At 37.1% G+C, this 14772-nt stretch overlaps 1 pseudogene; it reads left to right on the top strand.

Moving 5' to 3' along the window:
- The first annotated feature begins 4390 nt into the window (after positions 1-4390).
- Positions 4391-5879, top strand: LOC138311736 (uncharacterized; annotated as a pseudogene).
- The last annotated feature ends 8893 nt before the right edge of the window (positions 5880-14772 follow it).

The raw sequence follows: 14772 nt of genomic DNA, 5'->3' as shown, positions 1-14772 counted from the left end.
CCCTGGAGGAACTTCCTATTACCAATAAAGAATACTGTTTACATTAGAAAATAACATTGATCAAGAAAGCAAAAAGAAAGCGTTGTTTTATGATAAAAATAGAGATAAGATTTGTAAAAAAAATAATTTCACCTGGAACTTCAAAATGCATCGTTCATAATAATGCACATGTATCTCCATATTCTAAATTCTAGTATATGTAAAGCACTGTAATTAATCTTTAATTAATAATTTACGTTGTATATTTATTCATTCGGAATCTAGATTGAATTGAAAATATTATTCCAAAGACCCACCAATGTTACCTAATGATATTGATTGAAATGCAAGTAAATCCTCAGGTGACTTTACCAGGTGAAATAAAGACACCTCTTATTTGAAACAGTAATATAATTGCCTTCCTTATTGTATTCCTAAACAACATTCCACCTCTACCGATTGTTTGATTACTATATAGTTCTCTGGTCGTTCTTCTTAGTCATCATCTCTTCGAACACCCCTTTGTAAGACTGTGCCAGGTGGTAGAGATTAGTTCCGCTCGAGTGATCACACAATGCAAGTGAGAATCGGGAGTATGTTTATGTAAGTTTTAATTACTAATCTCTGATGATTGTTGATGAAATATAACTCAGGATAATTGCTAAACATTTAACCGTTTTCTCCACGTTTGTTGTAGATTGAAACAGCTTTTTAAGTGCCGTTCTACGGAAGAATTATGAAAAAGAAATCGGCATTTTCATCGATCTACAAATGAAGTAGTCTAAAAAAATCTCACTTCGAGTTATACGAACATTTTATGTATGATTTTTGTCATTCGGACCAAAAATACTTCGTTAATTACGTAGTTTACTGAATACGTTATATATATTATCAGAACGTCAAGCTCCTGTAGGCCTACATGTGATGAAAGTGGCTAAAATGTTTTTAGTGACAACCTCTATACGTGCTTTAATATGTATATATAATCTGATAATGTATACATGTGCTTATAAAATTATCGATAATTATGGATGTGGTAAATATTCATACCTTATTAACTGCCGTAAGTTGGAAGATTACGCCAGCTTGGACATTTAGAAAATGTTCATCGTCTCTCACGCGCTATTTGATCAGTTTACAAAGTTTATCCTAAATTTTCTTAGAGTTGTCTTTCTTCCATTGTGGAGATTTACACGTACATGTGGCATAACGCAGCCGTAATAAACAAATCTCCATTTCGTCCTGAGATTTATTTGCTCCCGAACTAATATGATTCAAATTACAAAAATCATTATTGTAAAAATTTTGATGTTTGGGGTGAAACATTGATTTCATTTTTTCCGTTGCGGGATAATTGTCACTAGTAGGGACAAAACGGTGGAGGCGAAGCGAAGCATTTTCGGGACGAAACGTCTTCATGCATTGTTAACAAACATTTTCGGGACGGAAAGTCTAGATACATTGTAAACAATTCAAGCGAAAATTTTCCAACCTAAGATCATTTGGATAGTGTATACGGTAAGGATATGAAAGCAGTTATCTACTTCTCCTATATCAACATTACAGATACGCTTATTTCAGTAACTTTCATATTCAAAATTTGCTATTTAAAATTCCCGGTAAAATCAAAGTTGTTGAATACACTGCCGTTAGGAGCGCTAGTATCTGCGAGCAAGTTCTAAGCCAATCATATTGAGGAAATTGACTGAAAGAGAATTTTGCAACCACGAAAAACCCAAACGGCTTGCCATACTCTACTATATAAATACAATCTGATTAAAATACAGACCCTTATTATCACTACGTTAGATAAATCCCAATAAGAGTCATTTCCAGGCGACGTTTGTAAATGGCCAATCAAATTGCTGCTGGCAAAATTTTGACAGTGAATTCCATGGGGCGAAATAGTTTTGAAAATCTGTCAGAATTTTTTCTGTGTACGTAGTCATCTCGCCCAAAGGGCACAATAAAGCTAATTATATTTGTATTTTTGGGGCGAAACGGCGTTGTCAATTGACAGAGGAACATGCAGAAAATGCATGCTTTTGATCTGATTTACACGTGAAGCATGCCGCCGAAGACACCAAGCAACACACCCCATCCGGTCACATTATACTGACAACGGGCGAACCAGTCGTCCCACTCCCCGTTTGCTGAGCGCTAAGCAGGAGCAGAAACTACCACTTTCATAGACTTTGGTGTGTCTCGACCAGCCTTCCTCACAGGGGCGAACGCTCTACGCAAGGCCAAAAGTGAGGCGGTGCCAAGGAAGGCATTAGGAAAGATAAAGTCAGTTAGAAAGAAAAGAAAAGATAAGATCCTAAATTTAGTCGCCTTTTACGATTTAGTTACGATTATGCAATAGGGGCAGCAGGTACAATTCTAACGCCCCACCTGTATATCAACCGATTTTTTCCTACACTAATTTGTAGTTATTTACTGGTGTACACATTTCAGATGGCTAAGGGCCAACTGCCATCAGAAAAAAAAGATAGTAAAACGTATAAGTAACAAACAATTTTTTTTACTTCTTTCATATTTATTAACTTAATAATTATTTAAACATCTTTGATGTGTTGACTTGTTGTGCAAAAACTCAGTAAATTGATATTTATTATTCAGCTGGGCCAAGAAGCACAAAACATATCAAACAGATGAAACTGTTAGTATAACAAGAAGCACTCGTTATCGGTGGTCGGTTAAAGGAAAAAGGTATGTACATGTATTTGAAGTAAAACTATTGTAAACTATTTTAAAATTTAAGAAAAATGTGGTTACTTGCTCATATTATATCAATTTGTTTATCATATCATATAATAAACATAATGGTATTTTTATATATTGACATCATTTTTAGCCATTCATAATGGGTTATTCAAATCGCCATTCAAACTGTCCATGGTCTGTTGTCCATCCCTCTCACAGTCGCTAAACAAATGTTGCTATTAATTGAAATTTATCAAAAAGAAGTAAATGGATTTTTTCTAAAAATTTTTTATAGGTTCCCCTTGGTGTCTTCTTCTGGACAAAATCAGATAACAAGATGGCCAACAGGCAACCATCTTGGATTTTTACTTTTGAATTTTTGTTATTGCTACTCTCAGAAAGTACTGAAGGACAGACAATCTGGGACGAATTAGAAGAAAACATAGTCATGTATCAAATGCTTCAAAGAAAAAGGCAAAAACATAGATAAAATTCCTCTTTTTGCTGGCTGACATTAAATCATTCTGGTGAGCCCCAAAATAACTTTAAAACAATTTTAAAAGGTAATTTTTCTATCCAAATTCACAGTGTTAAAGTGTTCTCTCTATTTTTTTATGATTTCATTTCTCTCTTGTATTGCAGTGTTACAACTGGAAGCGAACCCGAAGAAAGGGAAAGTATATCTACAGCAGCAATCAATGAAAGCTATTGTGATTCATTTACTTAGTCAAGACAGGACAAGACATGTGATAGTGACCATTTAGTTGACCAGTGTCTTCAGATAGAGCTTGAACAATCAAGTGGAATTGACCCAGTTTCATCAATGATGGATGTGCATGAAAACATAACTGATGTGACAGATCTCCCTCTAGAAACCAATGTTTTCCCTTTATTACATACCCTAGATGTAATAAACAATCCTGATGAAGACATGGACATTGCTACATCTGACTGCAGTGATGAGAATACTTTAGATGATTCCCAGAGTCCACTGATACCTCTTTAGTTGATTTTTATGATGCAGATGGTCTCAATAAGGAAGATAACGTGGATAATGATTGTGACAACATTGGTAATGACCCTCCATTATATGATATCCCAATAGGATCCCAACCAGTGTCTAGTCCAATAAAAGTTCAAGAGCATCTATGTGCAGTTGGAGCTTTTGCTGCTAGACACAATATCTCTGATGTAGCTTTCAAAGATCTTTTGTCTTTGTTACAACTTCATATCCCAAAGAACAACATAGGGGAAACAAGGGTTCAAAATGTAAAAGCAAGATGTGGCTTTGGCAAGGATTACTTGAACTTTCATTTGTATTGTGAACTTTGTAACAAATTGTACAGTGGGGAATCAGAACTCTGTTTAACACCAGGATGTAAAGGAAATAAAACAATTGGAAGCAATGTTCGATATTTTACTACCAGTAATCTATCTGGTCAGTTAGAGGAGGTGTTACAGAGAGTTTGTTTATTTCATTTATTAACGTCCTATTAACAGCTATGGTCATGTAAGGACGGCCTCCCATGTATGCGGTGTGTTGCGTGTATGTTGTGCGAGGTGAGTGTACTGGGAGACTGCGATATGTTCGTGTTGTGTCTTCTTGTATAGTGGAACTGTTGCCCTTTTTATAGTGCTATATCCGCCGAAGACACCAAGCAACACACCCCACCCTGTCACATTATACTGACAACAGAGAGAGAAAGTTTGGGAGCTAACAAGAAAGCATATGAATGTTGAACACAAAAACATCTGTGACATACAAGGAGGACAGGCATACCAAGAGTTGCTTAAATCAGGACATTTTTTACATAAATCTAATAATGTGACACTTTCAGCATTTACAGATGGTGTTGCACTTTTCAAGAGTTCTGGAGTACAACTTTTGGCCTGTATATTTATTAATAAATGAAATTCCTCCAAAGGAAAGATTTCACCGGAAAAACATGCTCCTGTGGGGTATATGGCATGGAAAACCTCGAATGTTTCTGCGTCCGTTGGTCCTTGATCTGTTAAACCTGTTTCACAAAGGAACAGATATTGTGATAAAACATGAAAAAACTCATGTCAAGGCCATGCTGGTTGTGGCAACAATGGATTTACCAGCTCGTGTGTATGTCACAAACATGACAATACAATGGGAAGTTTGGGTGTCTCTATTGTGAAGATGAGGGCACAGTGGTGAAGAGTGGAGCTGGTACATGTCGAGCTTTTTTGACTAGAGATGAGCCTGCTAAACAGCGGACAAGAGAATCCATCGTTCACTGTTGTTTGGAAGCATACAAAAGTGGTGATCGCAATATGGGATTCTTTGGAATTAGTGTTCTCAGTTATTTACCCCAGTTTTCTCTCAGTGGAAACATAACAATTGACTACATGCACGGGGTCCTATTGGGAATCACAAAGAAGTTATTGGACTACTGGTTTGATGCCAGATTCTGTCGGACAGACTTTTACATTGGTGACAAAACTGGAGATGTAGACCAACAACTGTTGAAGATTCAGCCTCCATATATTACTCACAGAACGCCAAGGTCCATCAAAAATACGCTCAAACACTGGAAAGCTTCTGAACTCCGAAACTGGCTATTATTTTATGCCATTCCATGTTTGACAAACATCTTGCCGAACTTGTATTTGAAGCATTTTTCTGTGTTGGTGGAGGCTACGTACTTTTTGTTAACTACAGGTATCACATCCACCGATCTGGAAAAGGCAGAACAGCTCATGATAATGCACAACTGCTTTATGGTGAGAATTTCATGGGCTTAAATGTCCATAATCTTCTTCACTTGGTGCCGATGGTGAAAAGCTGGGGACCCCTGTGGGCATGGTCCTGCTTTCCCTTTGAGTCTTTCAACGGTGAACTGAAGAAAACTATACACGGGACTGGCAATGTGTGTAGGCAAGTTTTCTGGTCATTTCAAGCAGAAAAACGGATTCTATGTGAGGCATCCAAAACCAACCTCAAAGGTGATGCTGATGCGCGCGGGTACGTCGAACAACTATTTCACAAACAAGATGGACCATTGACTTGTACTGATGCACACATGTGCCAGGTAGTTCTGCCGAAGATAAAAAAAAAACCAGTGCTATCAGAAGAAGAAGAAAGACATATTAGAGCCCTGTTACCTACTGATGACAACAGTGGAACATTTATAAAGCTGTCAAAAGTCATGAGGAATGGCTTTGTCTTTTCTACGAAAATCAATTCAAATGAAATTCAAAGCAGAAATACACTTTCCTCCTAGATCCTAGGATGCAGCAACAGCAGGATGTCTTTGCTTTTGAGGTGGAATATTTTCTGCTCCATGAAGAAACAATGAGAGTTGTGTGTAAGGGGAAATATCTGAAGTCTGCAAGAAAAGTTCCAGGAATGGCAGCTGCAACACACATACATGTGATAAAATATGGGTAAGACGATACAAAATGATTTATCTAATAATAATGCAGTCAAATTTGTCCATAAAGACCACCCAAAGGATAAAGAAAAAATAGTCTTGAATCTCTATAGCCTACCAAGTGGTTTATATGCAGGTAATTAATGGTGTTTAAATTGACTTTTTGGACCCTGAGAAAGAATTAAGAGCTCTATGTAGTGTTATCAAACAGGTGGTTTGAATACAGAAATGGTTGCTAAGGCTATATAACGTTTTACCTTGATCCCTTCAGTGGTCTTTATAAACAGATTTGACTGTATACATCATGCAACAGATAGATGATTATATCCTTTTGTTTTTTTTATTCTGCTCTCTTTGCCAAATATTATTTTGTACTTCTTGCTGTGCTTATGTTTTTAGATGTACTGTATTCGCTGTAACTAGTGCCCAGGACGCTTATATTTAGGGAATCAAAATGTAAGCCGTGGACGAAAAACTGAAAAAAGCCATATATTTAAATTTAACTCTTTCTCTACTCGACACACATTATTCTGTCACAGTAAAATGTAAAGATTGTTAAATCTATGAGGTGAGAGGGTATTTCAAATTCAAATTCTTTTATTACTTTAGGCTTTACAGCCCATCAGTACAAAATACAATATTGTTACGAAGCAGTGTAGAGAGGACACATGTATGATAAATACATAGAGAATGGACATTATAATTTTATGGTAATAAATTTATCCTTATTTGGTTAGCCTCGTAAATGTATTTACTTAACATAGACAAATCTTTCAAATTATTTATATATACAACTTCAACTCCTCCAAAAGAGGGGAGGGGTACTTATTAAGACAAATATGTTATTGATATTAATTATTTACACGTTTCATCAAAATCTAAATTCAACATTTTGATATTAAGGATATCAACTTATCACTATCTTTTGCATTTAAAACTATTGTTTTTGCAGACAAAAGGGAGTGATAAAACTAGAAAGCATGATGGAACCACTGATTGTGATGCCAATGAAGAACTCGATTTATTGTGCCAGTTTTCCAAATATATATGAACGGGATTAGGTCGTACCAGTTTGCAATTGGGGTTATCATTATATCTAAACAAGGATATATCAGAAGACTACAACAACAATACAATTGATAATGTTAATAGAATGAACAGCCTTCATTTTGTTTGTTTGTTTGATTAATTAACGTCCTATTAACAGCTTTGGTCATGTAAGGAAGGCCTCCCATGTATGCATAACAATATATCCTCCAGGAATATTACTATCTTATAGATTTTTTCGTCATTTTTTTTAATCATTAATCATAAAAAAATAATAAGGATTGTGCACGTATATTTCTTACTGATTTTCTACGAGGACTTTCCAAGCTCTTTCTAGACTTTTCCAAGGATAAAGCTCGGAGCTACAAGGATACCTCGGAAAATTGATAGCCAGGAAACTTCCTTGGTAGTACTGCACATGCTTCAAATAATTTTTGTTATTGTCTTTCTCCTTTGAATTTGAAGGTATTTCATAGCTGCATGACGTTTTTGTATTGAAAGCATCACCAGCACGTGCATGAATGTCATTTTCTTTTCTTATGATTGAAGGTATTTCATCTTTGCATGGTGTAGGGGTATCGGTTGTCATACAGTTGGCGACATCATGATGTGCTTTCACTTGAGAAATTAATGCCTGCAATAAAAATTATATAGAAAAGCAATCATCGATTATAAATCGACACAAAGCAGTAACCTGCAAGAGCAGCAAATTCTGTTACAATTAATATGAAGTATGTAACAAACGGTTTGTTTGTTTGATTGTTTGATTAATTAACGTCCTTTTAACAGCTATGGTCATGTAAGGAAGGGCTCCCATGTATGCGGTGTATTGCGTGTATGTTGTTAGAGGTGCGTGTTTGTGGGGACTGCGTTACATTGTGTTGTGTCTTCTTGTATAGTGGAACTGTTGCCCTTTTTATAGTGCTATATCACTGAAGCATGCCGTCGAAGACAACAAACAACACACCCCACCCGGTCATATTATACTGACAACGAGGGGGGGGAACCAGTCGTCCTACTCCCTGTGTATGCTTGAGCGCTAAGCAGGAGAAGAAACTACCACTTTTGTAGACTTCGGTATGTATCGGCCCAAGGGGACCAGGAACCAAAAAGCCTTCCTCACAGGGGCGAACGCTCAACTCAAGGCCAATATGAATAGCTGCCAGTAGGACCAATAATAACGCTAGTGCCATAGCGGTATCATCGCTTTATCAGTCGTAGGATATTAAAATCCATGGTAGTGGAAGATGAAAAAAAGTTGCCAAAAGTTACTTGGAGCATGATTGGTGTAGCGGCGGACATACCTGGCTTATTGTGCAGAAGCATTATGTGGAGATTTATCCCACATAACTAACACCTCACAAAAACATGGGAGAGGAAGACAAGGGCTTTTCTTAAAATTAAGGACATAAATGCTAACTTGGTTGTTCATCATAAATTCTGCAAATTTTGTCCAGAAGCGGTCCATTTTTTTGTAATTTGCTTGTGGACTCTCCAATCATTATACTTCATCTGATGAAACCAAATGAACGTAATTTAAACATTCATAGTTTTTTTTCCATTAATGATATGTATTTCACAAGACACATCTTTAAGAACTTAACACAAACAACGCAGAAAACATAAAAGCAGTATGTACACTGTAAAAAATTTGATTTATTGAATATTTTATCTTTGGTTTTGTGAGTGGGGCAGGCTTTTGTATCTCACGATGTCTATTTCATTATTTAACTCCGTTCTGTGCATCCAAAATATAAATATACAGGACTGACTAGTAATAACTGTAGCAGATAAAATTGTACGATTTCTTACCCACTCTTTACAAAAGGAATTGCAATAGATGAATTTATATCAAAAGTTTGGAACAGATGTTGTTCAGGAAAACCATGATTACACACTTATGTTCCAAAATGGCCGCTATAGATTTCATGTAAATTTTTCCTCAAGCCGAAATACATCAAAATTATATCGACTTCTCATCCTTGGCATCAATCCCTACCAATTTTCAGCTCATTGGCACCAGTTTAACTAGAGAAGAAGTTTCATGGTGGATGCTTCAATTAATGTGAGTACTCCAGTGCTGTAATGAAGAATTTTAACGGCGTTTTTAGCAAAAAAGTTTAACGATAATAATAGTTTCAAACAAAATGCTTTTAATCATTTCAACAAACATTTGAAACAAGACAGTTTCGCATCTAAGAAGAATGTCCTTAGGTTTTTTCTATGACTTAATAAACCCAAAAGATATTAAGAATAATGCTTAAATGTATTGAAATAAAAAGATTGTGATATATACCCATATAGCATATTGTATTCTATTGCCCACCCCTAATGCGTTTCCTGTGTGTATACCTTTTCTGTTGATGTAACTTGCCTGGTTTTCAGTCTCCTGTCCCTCTAAATTGATGTAACATCCATCAATGTATCCTATTATATTTTATCTGTTTAGTCAAAGATATTCCGATACTTTTGTTTTCGCGCAAAATTTGAAAATTAAAACGTATCGGAATACCTCTGATTAAAACCATTGAAATACATTGCAGGGGAAGTCACTCAAATCACTCTCCACTAGGACGTTGCTTTCGATGTCACAAGTCAGAAAGCACCGGTAACTTTGGATTACAATATTGCGTTCGACTATATAGACATCGTGTAAATATTTTTGCATGATATCTGTGTAGATATTGCATATGAAATTGTGGAATGGAGATCAGACGACCATTTCATGGACCATTCCTACTTAGGAAAACAGAGTTCAGCTCAACCTCCTTCATTAAGAGATTATCTGTTCAGACAGACATGATAATGTTTGATTTGTCTAACCTAGAAGATGAAAACAGTGGGATGAAATCTAAACTTAATGACCTTCACTTTTTAGAGAAGCTTTCATTGAAACAAAACAAAAACAGCATCTCAAAAAACAATGCAGAAGCACCAGCTTCAGATAAGCACGTAGATACTTCTGACAAAACCTGTACACAACACATGTACACTACCTCTTCTGAACTAGGTATAGAAACCACGAACAGCCACGAAACTCAAAATAAGGACACCAAAGCTGCTGGTTCTCCCATTCCTGATTCGTGAACATCAGTTGTATCCCCAACCTTCAAAGCGGCTACTACGAATATTTGACGATATTTCTTGGGCTACCAAATAGTGAAATGTGAGTGTGAACATTATTCAAATTGTGTGCTTAGATATGGTGGATCGCCATCTACAGACCACTAATTCAGTGTCTATGTTGGATTACCAATACGAGAGAATTTAAAGTTTGTTAATTGTGCAATGTGCAAATATTTTGTTTATTGATAATCTGAGAATCAAATACAATTAAGAATCAAATACAATTTAATTCTTCGTTTTGTGTTTATTTGTTTGTTTGTTTGATTTATTAACGTCCTATTAACAGCTATGGTCATGTAAGGACGGCCTCCCATGTATGCGGTGTGTTGCGTGTATGTTGTGCGAGGTGAGTGTACTGGGAGACTGCGGTATGTTTGTGTTGTGTCTTCTTGTATAGTGGAACTGTTGCTTCGTTTTGTGTCCTGCTACATGTACTTAAACTCAAAACCGAACCGAACCTGAAAACAAAACACATTCTTTATTAAATATCTCAGCAAGTGCAGACAACATTATCAGATAGTGACCAATCCATTTTATATCATATATCAGGCTATGTTATTAAAGCATTGAGGAAACGTAATGCTAAATTGAAAGACAATTCATGTGGGGTTTCTTGCTTGAAAAGTCTAGTTTGTTGCTCTACTCAAAGTACTTTTTACAAAATATTAAGAAATAGACTAGTTTGTGTGTTTGTTTTATTATTTTAACGGCCTATTTACAGCCAGGGTCATGTAAGGATGGCCTCCCATGTGTTGAATGTAGCGTGTTTGAAGTGCGAGATGGGTATTTTGGAAGACTGTGATATATGTTCGTGCTGTGTATTCTTTTTAGTGGAACTGTTGCCCCTTTTATAGTGCTATATCACTGAAGCATGCCACCGAAGACACCAAGCAACACACCCCAACCGGTCACATTAAACTGGCAACAGGCGAACCAGTCGTCCCACTACCTGAATGCTGAGCGCTAAGCAGTCGGCCAGGGGACAGAACTCAGAGCCTTCTTCACATGGGCGAACGTTCAACTCAAGGCCAAAAGTGAGGCGGTGCCAATGGAGGCCTTAGGTAACATAAAGTCAGTAAGGAAGAAGAGAAAAGATAAGATCCTAAATTTAGTCGCCTTTTACGATCATGCAATAGGGGCAGCAGGTATATTTCTAACGCCCTACCTGCAAGGCAGAAGAAATGGACTTAAAAGGCTGATCGTAGTGGTTTTCAAATATCCTGTGACAACTTTTACCTGATGATTTGTGAAATGTAGCAGGTTGTGAGGTGCTATGTGGGCAGTGGCAGACTTTCAGCAGACTCTTTGAATTGTGCTAGACTCCGTGAGTGTATAATGGAATTATTTATGGTCAAATATTACACATAAGAAATATGTCAGGACAACAGCAGCCATTCAGAATTGATAGAGGACATTGTGTGCCTTTTTCTTAGAGGTACGGGTTCGCTGTAGTTCTTGTTGAGCGAAACAAACTTTCACCAATGACTTTGAATTCCACTCGGGGAAAGACAGGACACAGCCCGAGTCAGGGACTTCAGAAAACAAAGGAATTTAGTGTTGTGTTTACCAACATGTCAACTCAACTCCCTCATTAAGTCTGTCTCGGCTCTATGTTTAAAGATGCTCCACCGCCGACGGACCATGAACGATACTCATCATTTTAACTATAATTGGCGTTTAATCGTGTATATGTATGTCTAATTAACACAAAAACTAATACGAAATGACTTATTTTGCTTTTGGTGCATTCGCAATCAGTACTTCAATTCCACGCCACGGAATTTTTTTCTTGATATCTTTATCTAAGTTGAAATGAGAAGCTAAAACTTTTCAATGGTGGTAATGGTCACATGGTTAAAAACACTAAATCGTCTGCTCCATGTTATTGATGGTGAAAAAATACCATTTGTCAGCGGTGAAGCTTAAGATAAGTATGGTATCCTCTTATCCAACGTAGTGATTGTAAGGATCTGTATTTTAATCAGATTGGTTTTTCGTTCACATGAATGTACGTGAAGTTATTTTAGAACCTTATTTGACCCAAATGAAGTGGCGTTTCCCCATTCTGAGGGTATCAATTTTTCACTGACTAAAGGCATTAAAAACCAGAGAGTTAAATTATTATTTTTTTTTTTTTATACACATTGTGCAGTAATTTTGTATGCGGTGTGTTGGCGTGTATGTTGTGCAAGGTGTGTGTTTGGAGAGACTGCAGTATATATTTACTTTTAATGAAGCTGTTACCACCCTTATCTGCCCTGCAGGTAGGGCATTAGAATTGTACCTGCTGCCCCTATTGCATGATCGTTAAAGGCGACTAAATTTAGGATATCATCTTTTCCCTGACTTTGTGTTTTCTAATGCCTCCCTTGGCTCAGTCTCACTGTTGTCCTTGAGTCGAGCGTTCGCCCCTGTGAGGAAGGGCTCTGGGTTCTGTTCCCTGGCCGAGACACGCCAAAGTCTATAAAGTGGTAGTTTTTGGTCCTACTTAGCGCGCAGCATAACGGGAGTGGGACGACTAGTTCGCCCGTTGTCAGTATAATGTGACCGGGTGGGGTGTGGTGTGTTGCTTGGTGTCAGCTTGCTTCAGTGTTATATCACTATAAAAAGGGCAACAGTTCCACTATACAAGACACTACGTGAATATACCACAGTCTCCACAAAAACACGCACCTTGCAAACATACACGCAACACACAGCATTCATGGGAGGCCAATAAGACGTTAATTAATTAAAACAAAATAACACCCTTATAAGAGGATGGTTGCATACAGATCAAATATGGTATTATGAAGAATTGAGAAATTATGCTTTTAATTTCTCATTATATAATGTGCAAATTGTTTAAAGTGTTCATCATTGTGGAAATGTGTACATGTTGAACTTAAAACAATATACTCAGAAAGAATTGAAGGGATCTTTCTCAAATTCCATATGTAGCCTAGGTTCACCTAGGGCCTTAGTTATGCATACTGCATTTTGGGACCAATCGGTCAATCGGCCGATAGGCCGCAATCTTGGATTTTGATAGTTTAAGTTTGTTACCCGCTGTTTCTCAGAAAGTGCTGAAGGGATCTCTCAAATTTCACATGTATGTTCCCCTAGGACCCTTGTTGTGCATATTGCATATTGGGACTGATCAATCAACAAGATGGCCGATAGGCCGCCATCTTGGATTTTGACTGCAAGAAACTGCAACAAAAGTCGTGCAGATTTCCCGATGACTGTGGAGTATGGGGTTCAGATAAAGGGACAACTACCAAACTAGCATTTCGTGTTATTCTTCTGAAAATACAATGACAATCAAATTTATAAACGTGACGGTTCATTTTGACATGTGAAAAGTGAAATGAGAATTGTGTTATGAACATTATAAATCTACAAACAGAGTAGGCACATCACATTGGCACAGATATTACACGACACTAAAAGGGAACTCGACTACAATAACGACGAAGTGAGACAGTCAGTTAGAAGCACCAGTAGGACTTGGTTTATCTGTAAAGTAAAGCGTTAATTGTATATTGTGGGGGGAAAAAGGCAGTGAGAAAACCTGGGCAAATGGAAATTCGATAAAGGGCATCGATTGCGGCCCTCTTACGTTAGAAACTGGACTCAAGTAATTACCTTGGCAGTGTGCTGTCCAAGCTAAAGAAATGGTGTAGATGTCTGCTACAATTTGGCCAAAAATAGATAGCGTTCTTGAGGAAGACATAGATCTGCCAAGCAAGTTCGAGATAAGTTATACCATGAAAAGAAAAAAAAAAACTTCGACAGTATTAGGTGATAATAACATTGCCGATGAGGTGTTATCAATACCTTCTGGCTCACAGCTTCATGATTTTTCTGACTCCTCATGGATGCAAGAAGAAACCATTCAAACTGGACCTGAAACAGAAACTGTTACTCAAGTGGATTGCAGAGTGGGGCATCCCTTCCTGGGGAATTCACAAGCAGGGCATGAAGTTATACCTTCTGACTGTCCGGCCAGAAGATTGTTATAGTTCAACAGAATGGATCAGCTGATTTATCCCTAATATCCCATTTTGAAACCCTAATGGATGTGTGCGACTTGAATTCAGAAAGTGACAGCAATCATGAACTAAGCGAAAGTGAGTCAGAGAGTTCTAATCCCAGTAGTGAAGATGATGAAAATTCTTCAATTGTACAGTCCTTTCAAAGTCCACCATTATTTGTGTTGCCACCTTCTAGTGAGGTTTTTAAATCGGACATAACACATTATGAACATCTCTTGGCTGTAAACGCTCTTGTTATCTCTGGAAATTTAAGTAGCCTAGTTCTTTGAAAATGTTTTAGACTTGATAAAGCTTCATGTCCCAATGAATAATTTATGTGAAGAAAATGTGAGTGACCTGAAAAAGAAGTTGGGATTTGATAAGGATTACCTTCAAAACTTTCAGTATTGTAGCATTTGTGGGAGGACCTTTCCAGACAACATAAATAGATGTTTAACACCGGAATGTGGAAGTTTTAAAATCAAACACGAACTACT

Source organism: Argopecten irradians, unplaced genomic scaffold (assembly GCF_041381155.1).
Source record: "Argopecten irradians isolate NY unplaced genomic scaffold, Ai_NY scaffold_0099, whole genome shotgun sequence".
In the NCBI taxonomy this organism is placed as follows: Eukaryota; Metazoa; Mollusca; class Bivalvia; order Pectinida; family Pectinidae; genus Argopecten; species Argopecten irradians.
The sequence above is the reverse complement of the archived record's forward strand: the minus strand, read 5'-3'. Positions and strand labels throughout refer to the sequence as shown.